Here is a 14943-nt window from a genome sequence, read left to right on the forward strand (position 1 = left end):
ATATTCAATGGAACTTTAATCTAAGAATAAGTGTCCCTCAAGTGAACAAACTATTACAGATACTTAACAATTTAAAAATAGTAATGATTCGCTAAACTAAGAAATTTTAAAGCTCAAGTAACAAACTATAACAAGACTGTGTCTCAATAATTGAATAAACAATAGATAAGTTCATGAACTAAATAATTAATTAGCAGTTTGGCATTGGAACAACATTGTATCCATATATTCACTCACATGCTTTACATATATATATTTATATATGTTTACATATATTAGGGTTTTGATTATATATAGGTTATTAAATAATAAAGGATTGGATATAATGATCGAGTAGATGATGAGCTAGCTAAGCTAACATATTGTCATATCATAATTTAATGCAATAACAGTTGGAGAGGAACCATTCCAGCTCAGGCATGTCATTTCTGAGAAATTCTCATCTAACCAAATTATATATTATCCAATGAACCAAGAAATGGGAGAAGGCACCTTATTTACTTAGAGGTTATGATTATTTAATTGATTAATAATATGGTTTCATTTCAATAAGAAAAAAATGTTGGATTAAAATTCTCAATATGGGCTTATATGTATATTAGTGTATTGTTATTTCAAGTTTGGTTCAAAATAAAGTGATCATTTTAGTAATTGTAGATCATTAGGTATTAAAGTGTCATGGGCTAAATGTGTAGATATCCCCTAAGCGATATTTTTAATTTATTGAGAGGCTAAATTAGAAAACTTAAAATTAATAACCTAGCTATGAGGTTATAAATCGGCAGTGGTCCCTAAGAAATAAGAGCCAATTTCTATTCTCATCTTCCCCCATTAAGAGAAAAAATTAGAAAACCCTAAGTCTTGTTTTTTTAGAAGATCATTACCCAAAATCACCACAAAGATTATCGCTACAAGATGGATTAAGATCATCACTATCTATGGATTAAGGTACGCTTCTGCTATTTGGCTTCTTCTCTTTGAATCAACAAAGGTATTCTTTAGATCTATGATTATACACTTATAACTATATGTAATATGTTTATCTATAAAATTGAATATTGTTATTGCATATTTTATGAGTGATAAAGAAACTAACAAGTAGTATCAGAGCCACCTCTAATTGATTCTTTGAGGATTTAAGGTTTGTGTTTTAAAAATTTGGGGGTTTCTAAAAATTTGAAAAATTAAGTTTTGTCCTTCCATTTATGATTTGGGGTTATAATTTTGTGATTATTTATTTGGTATTTATCTTCCAAAATTGTTATAGTTAATTGATATGAATCTATTAACCATTCAATTTCTTGGGAAAGAGAACTAGTTATATGCATGCGATGAGATCTGTTATTTGTTTTTTCTTTCTAGAATTAATTTTATGAAGTGATGAGATAGTGTTTGTTTGAATCTTATTGATTCATTATGTCTAATAAGGTTTCAGTCCCAAATTTTCTTTTTTTAGTGACATGATGTTTTCTTTGGATCGACTACTAATATATCATATAATATATGTCACCGAGCTCATCTTATTTAGCATAAAGCCACTATCAGAATTAAAGTTTATGCCTCCTTTTTATGCATATATACTTTATATTTGACATATGTATTCATATGTGATGTGATTCTAAGTTTTCACTCATATATTGGGTTTTTTGGGCTTTTGGATTAAGTGCACCATGACTATGGGTGTGATCTTTTTATTAAAACTTTTCAATTCATATTTTAGTTAAATATTCATAGTTATGTATATGAGGTATTTATTAATAATTTTAAGATTTTGGTTTATAGGCACATATATATTATATAGTTTTGATATATATAATTAAATATAGGCTATTATTATTATATATGAGTTGCATTGGAAAGATATAATCAGATATAATATATGTGTATATATGAGGTTCATGATAAAAATTCAAGTCCAAATTAAATATATATATTTGTATTATTTTAAGTTCAAATTTGGCATACTAATTAAAATATTAAAATTTGTCTTTCATTCTAAATGAGTTGATTGAAAAATGATGTCGCCAAAACAACCTCTCTTGTGTAGATTGCTCATGAGGAATGTTAGATGTTTGTGTGTGTGTTTTTCATGTAAGTATTGATCGGCCCAAAGGAAGGTTATACTTATTTTGAGTGCACATATAGCTGTGGTGATTAAGTGACAATTATAAGGTTTACATGTGAACAATATGTACAGTCCGAAGATTGACAAATTGTTTGACATGGTTTATTGTCAATATTTGATTGCTACAACAAGAGTACCACTTACAGTTAATATTATTGTCCAAAGACTTGATATTAATGGTGTGTTTGATATCTTGAGATGGGATTTATCATTATTTGAAATTATTTTGTTATGTGGATTCTTTTGTGAACCTTTGTTTATTTTGTTCTCTTTTTAGCTCATGTTTTAGTTATATCTACCAACATAAAGTTAATTCTCTTGCTAAATGAGATAAATTTTTAACTAAAGAAAAGAGACAAACATCCTTCTTTAGCTACCTTGTTTAAATAAAGGATAAGGATAAAGATAAAATTGAGTATGTTGCATATGGAACACTGTTAAAGAAAGTACAAAAGATATTAGATATGGAATTATCTATGACTTTTACAAAAGGAATTAAAATAAGGTTAAAGTGTTCCAAGTATGTCATTAGGCAAATCTAATGAAAATAAGTTTCCCACTATGATTTGTTTTGTAAATGATTTAATTTATTGTACCTCACAAGTAAATTCTTATGAAATTTCTTATGTAAGTATTGTTGGGTTTTATGCCCTAAATAAAACTCATTTCAATATAATCAGATTTGTTTATTAATATAGATCAGAAATAACATTTAATGTTGCATGGTTCACATGATTTATTTCATGATTATATGTACATAATGTATAAATTCATCTGAAACCCTTTTCACATACTTGATCCTGTTTATTGTGCCGTCAACACATTGGAAAGTAAACATGACTATGTGAATAAAGTTTCCTAGATTTATCAGACACAGGGTTTTACTGATATGATAATCTACAACAAGAGTTTACTTGCATTTGGAGAAGTGCTATGTTCTTTCCAGAGCATTGGTTAAAGTAAAGCTCAGGTTGGATGCATGGAGTATGCATCGGAAGGGACCGATATTGAACTTTGACTTAGATTTATTAAACTTACCGTAATATCTATTCAAGTCAATATCGCCTAGTTGATCCTAGATCAAATGATCTTAATCCAGATATGATTAGGCTCAATCTTGAAAGGCTATTCGTGTTCTTTGATTTGTTAGTTAAGCCTACTTTTAGGTCAGGGTGATACGTACATTTTGGGAACACGGTAGTGCAATTGAGTGGGAGCGCTATCATAAACATGGAATCTATAGCTTCTATCTGGCGAATAGTAAGCAAAGGATGATCTCCTTCGAGCTTGACCAAACGAACATAAATGGTGGAGTACTCATTTCACATAAGCTGAAATATCATTTATACGGGGTCAAGTGTTTTAAGGAATAAATACATTGTAGGGTGTAACGGTAATTTAATCCCTTTACAGTGTAGATCATTCATATAGAGGATCATTGATCAAATTAGGATTATAACAATGGATAACTAATGATGTGTCTATATGGTGGAACATATAGAGCATTCTATATACTGAGAGTGCAATTCTAAGTTCTATGCGTGGATTCAACGAAGAATTAATAAGTTAGTGAATTTTAGTGTTAAATTCTTGATCTACTTATTGGAAGCTCGGTTATATAGACCCATGGTCCCCCCACTAGTTGAGATAATATTGCTTGTAAGACTCTTGTAATTGGTTTTGATTAATCAATTATAATTCACGAATTAGACTATGTCTATTTGTGAAATTTTCACTAAGTAAGGGCGAAATTGTAAAGAAAGAGTTTATAGGGGCATATTTGTTAATTATGATACTTTGTATGGTTCAATTAATAAATATGATAAATGACAATATTATTTAATAATTATTTATAGTTATTAAATAGTTAGAATTGGCATTTAAATGTTTGAATTAGGAAATTGGTATTTTTGAGAAAATCAGATACAAAAGGTGTTAAAATTGCAAAATTGCAAAGCCCAAGGCCCAATCCACTTATATAGGGCCAGCCACTTTTGTAGGAAATTTAAACTGATTTTTTTCATTATTTTAATGCCATATAATTCAAACCTAACCCTAGTGGAATGCTATAAATAGATAGTGAAGGCTTCAGGAAAAACACACTTAAATTTTCTATTTTTCCTTCAGAGAAAAACCTGAGCCTTCTCTCTCCCTATCTTTAGCTGCCACTTCTTCTTTCTCTTCCCTCTTGAATTTCGAAATCCTTAGTGATTAGAGTAGTGCCCACACACATCAAGCAATACCTCAATCATAGTGAGGAAGATCGTGAAGAAAGATCATCAGCAAAGGAGGTTTCACCATCAAAGATTCAGAGAAAGAGATCCAGGTTCAGATATTGATAATGCTCTGCTACAGAAAGGAATCAAGGGCTAGATATCTGAACGGAAGGAGTCATTATATTCCGCTGCACCCAATGTAAGGTTTCTTAAACTTTATATGTGTTTATTTTATCGTTTTAGAAAGTTCATATTTAGGATGTTAATAAACATACTTGTGAGTAGATCTAAGATCCTGGTAAAAATATTTCCAACAACTGGCCTCAGAGCCAAGGTAATTGATTTACTTGCAAGAAATTTGGACTTTAAAACGATTGTTTGTATGTTCTTTGGATGGTATCATGTTGTATTGAGTGTTATTTGATGATTGATTGATGTTTGTGAAATTTTCGTGAAAAATAATTGTGATTTCGTTTCTGGAATTATTTTTATTGGATAGTATGGAAAAAATTAAGCAAGTTAGCCTTTTACAGAACTCAATTTGGATTTTATTTGAATTAGTTATGATTTTTTGAAGATTTGACAAAATCGGAAATTTGTCTTGATAGTTTCGTGATCGCAGAACTGTCCGTACAGTTTCGGATTTTTTCCTTTTTCTTCAATTTTTCATACTTTTTCATGGAATTAACTTCTAATTTTTTGTATGGTTTTGTATATATACTATTACTATTCCTAATTCAATTCTAATTATCATTTTGAATTAATTTAATTTTTTTTTAAATTAATTCAAGATATTAGTGTAATTTGAATTCGAATAGAATTAGTATTTATCTTTTTGCTTAAAAATCTATCTTATTTTTAAATTTGATTATATTTTTTTTTAAATTTAAGGTCAGATTTTTTAAGATATTTATAATATCTTTTAAGATATTTAAGATATTTTAAAAATATCTTTTAAGATATTTATAAAATCTTTTAAGATATTTTAAAATATCTTATCTTTTAAGATATTTAAAAATATCTTATCTTTTAAGTTTTTTTTTAAATCTTTTTAAGATATTTTGACCTTATTTAAATTTAAAATAGATATTTATAATCATGTAATTTTAAATAGATATAAGATAAAAAGTAGGTTTAATTTTAAATTTTTTTTTATTTTCGAAATTTAATTTTAAATTCCGAAATTAATTTTTTTTAAATTATTTTTCGAATATTAAATTTTTTTTAATTTAATTATTTATTTATTCGAAATTATTTATTTAAAATTAAATAAATCCTACTTCCAACTATCCAGCTAACCCTGTTGCAGGAGTATGTGTTTTAGCTTGTTTGTAAGTTTTCAAAACCTATTATTACTTGATTGCAAATAGCCATGGTTACTTTTTGCCAGATCTAATGATCTGATGGCTCCCTTGGTCAAGTTAATAATTTGTAACAGGTAAATTTTACAATCTTCTTTCATCTGTGTATGACCTAGCAACATGATAGGACCCATCCAAAGTGTGCCTGTGTGAGCCTATGTGTTTAATTTGATTATAGATACATATAGGTTGTTGTTGCTAAAATAAATTATCATAGTTCTTGATAGAATTTATTTAGGCTCATTTAGTTATTGGGCTTATTCAATGAATAACAGCTGTTCTTATTAAGGTTAAATTCCTCTCTTTTGGGCCTTGTGTGAGAGTTGGGAGCCATAGAAGTGGGTACGACATACTGAACCCAGCACCCCCTCACACAAACCACCCCAATTGTGAAGGCCCATTTGCCTGATTTGAATGACTGTACTAGGTTAATTACACTAGTTTAACCTAATTAAAATTGATTAGCAACATAATTAATTTCATTTATTTTGAAATTAATTTAAGAAAAATATAGTTTAAGGAATTTTATATTCTAAGCTAAACTATATGTATTTTCTTGTATTTAATTAAATATAGAATTATAACCATCTAGATTCTTTCTGGAACTTAATTTAAATTTTTCATTAAATATTCCTATTTAAGTTGATATTTAGTTATCTTCAACTAACCAACTTAAATCTGAATATCTTTTGAATTCAAAATTTCAAAATTAAGTTGAGGAATTTTAGGCATTGGTTATTAAGATTCTTTAGATATTTTTTAAGTTAATATTTTTTCGAATATTAACTTAAAATGGAATATTTTCAAATTAAGTGGTTACAACTTAATTTTTGATATTTAATTAAATTTAAATTTGAAAATATTTAAGTTCTAGATTTTTTCTAATGCAACTTAAATTAGATATTTTTTCAAATTTTGTGGAAAAGATACTTAGTCAAATAAGATATTTTCTAGATAGTTATTTCTAGACTACTTATTATTTCTAATATTAAATAGGAAAATATTATAAATTGTGAAATTAATTATTTATATAATTAATTTTGGTACAATTTATTTTAAGTATATTTTTCCTAGTATTAAACTAGAGATTAATAATTAAGCCTTCTCTACACTTAATTATTTATTTCTTGAATTTAATACATTTAATTAATTTGAAAATAAAATATCTAAGTTGATTTAATCATCATACTTAAATATTTCTTTTTCATGACATTTAATTATAAAGAAAATTATTTTTAGTTGAAATTTAATTTTTCAACTAAATTTAAATAATTTTCAAAATATATTTTTTCTTTATTTTATTAATCAATTTTTCGAAATTGCATTTCTTAAATGCTAGAATTTCGAATTTTATCTTGAAAAATAGATTAAGTTGTAAATTAATTATTTATTTTAATTAATTCTTGGATCAACTTAAATCAATGATTTTTTCATTTATTGATTAATTTAAAATAAATTGAATTAAAGTATATTATTAGAAATAGAATTAATTAGTCAAAGGAAAATCTAGATAGGTGATATTTTTGCTTGAAGTATTTTTCTAGTGTATTTAATTAAATAGAAAATTAATATTTAAGTTGATTTTCATCATCATACTTAAATATTTGTAATTTTTCTTATATATTTAATTAAATAGGAAAATTATATTTTTTGTTGTAAATTAATTTTATTAATTAATTTTGGGCCAACATTAAATTAGAATAATTTTTTCAGGATTAATTTTTTTTATTTTAACATGCATTTTCGAAAATTGTATTCTTAAATACTTTAATTTTTCGAAATGCAATATATATTTATAGAAAATTAAATTTGAGTTGTAAATTAATTTATATTAATTTTGTAACAACTTAAATTGAATATTTTTCTAAATATTTATTGGAAATTATTACTAAGATGGAAATAATTCATGTTATTTTCATATCCATCTAAGTAAAATTTATAAATATTAAATTAAAATTTATATTTAGAATTTTTCATTCTAAATTGGAAATTTTAAATAAATATATATTTAAAATAAATAAATTAAATAAAGAGAATCAAAGAAAATACAACTCACTTTAAATAATGAGCTTGATTATTATTAAGATATTCGATCTCCATTGTTGGTCTTACAAAAGTTAAATTTTTTCAATATAACCTCGAGACGCTAGACTTCGTCCCCCTATGGATGGTTATTCGTTGAACGCATTTAACACCGTAAGATTTCATTTGATAAGTGTTTTGTAAGTTTTCGTCTCTATTAGACTCTCCCCTACGGTGACTACTTAGAGATAAACTTATGAAACATGAAACAATGGTGGAAGCTCATAAAATGAGAATAACCTTGACTCTCGCCTACCGGGACAACGTTGGATTCTTATTTTGATCGAATAAAAGGTTGCTAGAATGGTTTCTATTTTAGATGAGCTGACATCTCTATTCAATAAATGATGCTTTGACTCTCGCCTACCGGGACACTGTATCAGTTTATTGAAAACCTTGGAAATTATTTAGGATTGTATGTTTTAGTATTTTCACTAGTCATTCCTACTTGCTATATGTTTATAATTTCTGAATTGTGTATGAATTTATATTGAACCATGTTATTTTCTGTTATTAAGTTGTAGTTTAATTTCGAATCTTCATTGTTGGTCCAACATGTTTGTTTATCTAATGAGATAAATCCCTAGTGGATTTTCACCATTAGACATACATAATAGTGTAAGATCTCAAAAGATAAATATTGTATATGCGACATCTAGCTGTTCATCAATTGATGACACCTTAGACTAGTATTTTTACGATATGAAACAAGAAGATTGTATAAATAAGATTACTTTGACTTTCGCTAATCGAAGCATCGTTGGATTCTTATTTATAAACGAAATTATCCTAATTCCTCTTAGCTTATTCATTTTGAATTAGCTTCAAAACATATCATTGGATGAATGGTCTATAAATCATTTCATGTCATTCTATATTTTCTCTTAAGAAATTAAATGATGTATATGATTATAATCCCGAAATTCTATTCCCAATTGATATAAATCCTCAATCCTAGAAATCTCCTACTTGTATGGGCAAATCTGACTTAGAGTTTGTATTAGTAGTGGTGGTCCAAGAAAGAATTACTCATTATATTTGGTTGAATTTAAGTCTTTGACTTTAATTTTAGAATCCAAACAGAAATTTTCTTATATTTCTAATTCCAGATACAATACAGTTACACTTTCTCAAGTGTTTAATATCCATCTTTTATTAATGGATTCAAACTGTATGGAATATGAGTTAGGTATTCTGTGACCAGGATCCACTTGCACTATTCTAAGAACTCTTTGATGTAACTAAACCTATGTCATCAAAAGACACTACCACATTTTTTTAATCTATGGCATTTGTATCTTGTTCATAGTGAATTTGACATGATCAATCTCTGCAAAGAGATAATATGCCTATATCCACTGAAAGTAGTTCATCTCATTCGCAGATGGATGTACATTCAGGGGTGGATATGAGTTTTTCGTTGTATTCTTAAGACGATAACTCTAGATTATACCTTTTAGCAAAGAAATTTGAAATGTTTGAAAAATTTCATTAATTTCTAGCAATGGTTAAACACCATTAAGGTATGTGGTTAAAGATCTTGCGAACTGATAGGGGTGGAGAAATAGTTAGTAGATATGCAGTTCAAAGATCATTAAATTGATTTTTGAATTATATCCAAACTTACCTCCCCAGAAATTTCGAGTTGCATATTGATGATTAGTTACTAGTCGTTGCCTAATTCCTTCTATGGTAATACAATTTCAGAATGATGTAATGGTTGTATACTTAACGTAAATCATTACCAGATTCATGGATGACCTAATCAAAATCTTAAGAAAAGCTAGAACTGTTAACCATGGTTTGTTAGCTATTCTAAATGATTAGGGGTGGACCATCCCATTGTCAATAGATAAGAAAGTGTTTGTTCAAACAAATACTACTTTTCTAAGAAAATGACTAAGTCTGAAAACAAGTAGCAAATAAAGGAGATATTTAATTCTTGATTCCAAAAGTGTTCTATCATCTTATATAATATGTGATGATCCCACTGCCTCTGTTGTCTTGTCACAACCAAAGAGGTTAATACCATTTAGTTTTCTTCGACATAATTCACGGTACCTTGTCGTAGTGGGAGAGTTTCTAGGAACTCACCTTCTTATGACTTGGGAGATACTAGTGATTAAAATCCATTGTGAGTTTTAACAAGTAATGGATTGTCAAGATGAGAAACTAAGAAGAAAGCCAATAGAACTATGGTTTAATCCATTCACATGGAGTAACTTAAAGTTTTCTATTACAAGGACATAAAAGGAAATTTTCGTTTATAAGTCCATTCAATGGACTTAACAAACTTCCTGTTCCTAGTATTATAGGTTTGAGTTTATCTAAACCTATGGCTTGTGGTATACCTGGTAATTACTTACTCTAATGCAAGCAACTTACTTTAGTAAGATGCTGAAGCATTTTCTTTCTAATGGCAATCTATAGAAGCTTCACAACTTCTTAGGTATAGATTTTATTTATCTAAGGAAAAGTCTCAACTATTCCAGAAAAGATAAAGCCATGAAAGAATTTCTTAAATCAACAGTGAGAGGTCTTAGATATGCTTTTGTATGCCTTAGACCAGACACCCGCTGTTGAGTGGGAGTAATGAGTAGGTATCAGATTAATCCAGGAGAAGAACATTGGAAGACAATCAAGTAAATCCTAAGATAAAGAAGAGGAACTATATGTTAGTCTATAAGGGTGTGTTTAAAACTCTTAGACTACACCATATCAGATTTCGAAATTTGCCTATGTGCTAGTAAATATTTCTGATAAGATGGTGGTTACTCTGGGGGTGGAATAGTGATTTTGGAGAAGTGTAAAAACCTATCTGAAGTCTCTAGGTCTACCAGAGAGAGACTGAATGTTAAAGCAGGAAAGGTACTTATTCAGTCTAAGGAAAGTTCTATACATCTTTGGCACCATTCCAAATTGCCTTAAACTACTAGTGTTAATTTCCTGATTAACCAAAAGTAGTTGCCAAAGATATAGAATCCAGTATCCCAAGAGAGTAAACATATAGAGAGGAATTTCACATTATCAATGATTTTGTGATTAAGGAAGAGTAATAGTGGAGAAAAAGTTGTGGTTAATTCAACCTTTCAGATCCTATTACGAGGAGTTTACTACTACTACACTTGATTTGCATATCAAGGTGTTGAGATTATTTGAAACGCACTTTTTGTTTTATATTAGTGCAAGTGGGAGTTTGTTGGGTTTTATGTCCTAAATAAAACTCATTTCAATATAATCGATTTGTTTATTAATATAGATCGAAATAACATTTAATGTTGCATGGTTCACATGATTTATTTCATGATTATATGTACATAATGTATAAATTCATCTGAAACCCTTTTCACATACTTGATCCTGTTTATTGTGCCGTCAACACATTGGAAAGTAAACATGACTATGTGAATAAAGTTTCCTAGATTTATCAGACACAGGGTTTTACTGATATGATAATCTACAACAAGAGTTTACTTGCATTTGGAGAAGTGCTATGTTCTTTCCAGAGCATTGGTTAAAGTAAAGCTCAGGTTGGATGCATGGAGTATGCATCGGAAGGGACCGATATTGAACTTTGACTTAGATTTATTAAACTTACCGTAATATCTATTCAAGTCAATATCGCCTAGTTGATCCTAGATCAAATGATCTTAATCCAGATATGATTAGGCTCAATCTTGAAAGGCTATTCGTGTTCTTTGATTTGTTAGTTAAGCCTACTTTTAGGTCAGGGTGATACGTACATTTTGGGAACACGGTAGTGCAATTGAGTGGGAGCGCTATCATAAACATGGAATCTATAGCTTCTATCTGGCGAATAGTAAGCAAAGGATGATCTCCTTCGAGCTTGACCAAACGAACATAAATGGTGGAGTACTCATTTCACATAAGCTGAAATATCATTTATACGGGGTCAAGTGTTTTAAGGAATAAATACATTGTAGGGTGTAACGGTAATTTAATCCCTTTACAGTGTAGATCATTCATATAGAGGATCATTGATCAAATTAGGATTATAACAATGGATAACTAATGATGTGTCTATATGGTGGAACATATAGAGCATTCTATATACTGAGAGTGCAATTCTAAGTTCTATGCGTGGATTCAACGAAGAATTAATAAGTTAGTGAATTTTAGTGTTAAATTCTTGATCTACTTATTGGAAGCTCGGTTATATAGACCCATGGTCCCCCCACTAGTTGAGATAATATTGCTTGTAAGACTCTTGTAATTGGTTTTGATTAATCAATTATAATTCACGAATTAGACTATGTCTATTTGTGAAATTTTCACTAAGTAAGGGCGAAATTGTAAAGAAAGAGTTTATAGGGGCATATTTGTTAATTATGATACTTTGTATGGTTCAATTAATAAATATGATAAATGACAATATTATTTAATAATTATTTATAGTTATTAAATAGTTAGAATTGGCATTTAAATGTTTGAATTAGGAAATTGGTATTTTTGAGAAAATCAGATACAAAAGGTGTTAAAATTGCAAAATTGCAAAGCCCAAGGCCCAATCCACTTATATAGGGCCAGCCACTTTTGTAGGAAATTTAAACTGATTTTTTCATTATTTTAATGCCATATAATTCAAACCTAACCCTAGTGGAATGCTATAAATAGATAGTGAAGGCTTCAGGAAAAACACACTTAAATTTTCTATTTTTCCTTCAGAGAAAAACCTGAGCCTTCTCTCTCCCTATCTTTAGCTGCCACTTCTTCTTTCTCTTCCCTCTTGAATTTCGAAATCCTTAGTGATTAGAGTAGTGCCCACACACATCAAGCAATACCTCAATCATAGTGAGGAAGATCGTGAAGAAAGATCATCAGCAAAGGAGGTTTCACCATCAAAGATTCAGAGAAAGAGATCCAGGTTCAGATATTGATAATGCTCTGCTACAGAAAGGAATCAAGGGCTAGATATCTGAACGGAAGGAGTCATTATATTCCGCTGCACCCAATGTAAGGTTTCTTAAACTTTATATGTGTTTATTTTATCGTTTTAGAAAGTTCATATTTAGGATGTTAATAAACATACTTGTGAGTAGATCTAAGATCCTGGTAAAAATATTTCCAACAAGTATAACTATGCAAGGTTATCTATGAAACTAAAAGTCAAGTGATGATGAAAGATTTATCTTTAGGGGCAAAAGTGAAACATCTACAGATGAGGCTATAAGGATATTCAACTATGATTAAAGACTAGTTATTTTGGATTTGGAAAAGACTTATACAGTATCATCACCTAGATGAGTTTTGGTTTTGAATTCTATTTTGAATAATTAGGTCATTCTTGTTCATTTAGAATTTGAAAAATTAATCCTTTTCCAATATTTCAATATTGGTTCTACTAGTTCTTTAATTTATAAATTTATTGAAATTTGCCTCATATAAAGAAACCTTATAATTTCTCTTCTGGTACAAAACATAAATTAAATCATGAGAATTATATTATACTTTGGTATAAGTATTAAGATTATATCTCCCAAAAGGAGAATGTAAAGACTTATTTTTAATAGAATTCTTGACCCCTTGATTTAATAAATTTTAGATTTCGTAAAGGGGTAACAAACAAATATAAAGAAATCAAGTGACAAAATAAAGTTTCTGTTAGCCCAAGATATGTTTCCAAGAGGGATGGTGAATTGGAAATTTAAACTAATTTCGGTAAATTAAAACTTTTAACACAAAATTATGCAATTAGTCACTTAATCAAATAAAAGCAAGTAGTATGGCAAGCAATATATTAAGACAAATAATTAAACTTGTAAAGTAAAGAGTTTAAGGATTAGAAAATGCAAACTCTCGATTTTTACAAGGTTCGGTAGAGCTATGCCACCTACGTCCTTGGTCTTCAAAGCTATGGACCTAGCTTTGAGTTCCAATATCGAGCCAAGTTAACGGGCTTGACTAACCCTTACAACCGGAAAATTTTTACCAAGGTATTTCCAAACCACTTACAATAGTTTCGCACCCCCGAGGACTATTAACCTCTTTCTCGGATTGTTGAAGTGCCAATCTCACTATTACCGGGTTGTTTACAATACCGGTGCCAACCTCACCTCAATCACAATATGGAAATGTGTTTGATATTACAAGCTAAAATCACTCTAGAGATATAATGATACAATGGAAACCTAGAGTGAAAAGCAATTACACTCAAGATGAATAAAATCAAATTTTGGCTCAAAGTATGTGAAAAGTGTTTGTTTGGATTTCAAACTTGGAAGCTCATTAATCTCACTTAGATAGGTTAAATATTTGAAATAAATGCTCAACCAACCTATTTTTTGAAAGAAAAATCGAGTTTATATAGTGTTGAAGAGAAAAATAGTCGTTTATAGCCGTTAGCACGTTTCCTGAGGTGAGGTCAGCCGTGAACCGGAATTCCGGATGGAAACCGGAATTAATGACAACCGGAATTCCGGATGCCAACCAAGATTTCCGGATGAATGACCAAAGGCAAAAATACCATTTTTCGGGACTTAAACGCGCATAACTTCTTACTCGATTGTCCGATTTCAGAAATTCCAACTTTGTTCTCTTAGTTAAACAAAATGTGATTTAGAAATTCAATCAAAAAATTTTTTGAACTATCGTGTGAGAAAACTTGTTGCACAAGTTAGTGAATGTGCCAAAATTTAAATTTATAAAAACTTAGTGTGCTATGCAAATCACTTTAACAAGACTAAAGTAAATTTATACCATTTGATTTTGAGTAGTCTTGATGTAGATGAGCCTCCTAGCTTGATTAGCATGTTTTTGATCCCATATTGATTTTTCTCGAGAGTTGACCTTGACTTTGACTTTGACTTTGACTTTCGGGTTGACTTTTGACTTTGGGCTTTTGAAGACCTCTTTTGAATAGGGTCTTGAGTTGTTGATCCCTTGATGAATCTTTTGCTCTTAATATGCTTGTTAAATCCATTTAGTGTTGCTTTCAAAAGTTTGGTAAAAATACCAAAATATTTATTTTCTCTTTTAAATTTGCTACAAAATCAATAAATCATTAGTAACAAATAATAATCAAATATTTGTTAATCATCAAAACAAGGAGATCTAAAAGTTTGAGTTAACAATCTCCCCCTTTTTGATGATATCAAATATTTGATTATTTTGAAAGGGAAAGAAAAATTTAAGCAAAGTA

Source organism: Cannabis sativa, chromosome 4 (genome assembly GCF_029168945.1).
Source record: "Cannabis sativa cultivar Pink pepper isolate KNU-18-1 chromosome 4, ASM2916894v1, whole genome shotgun sequence".
NCBI lineage: Eukaryota > Viridiplantae > Streptophyta > Magnoliopsida > Rosales > Cannabaceae > Cannabis > Cannabis sativa.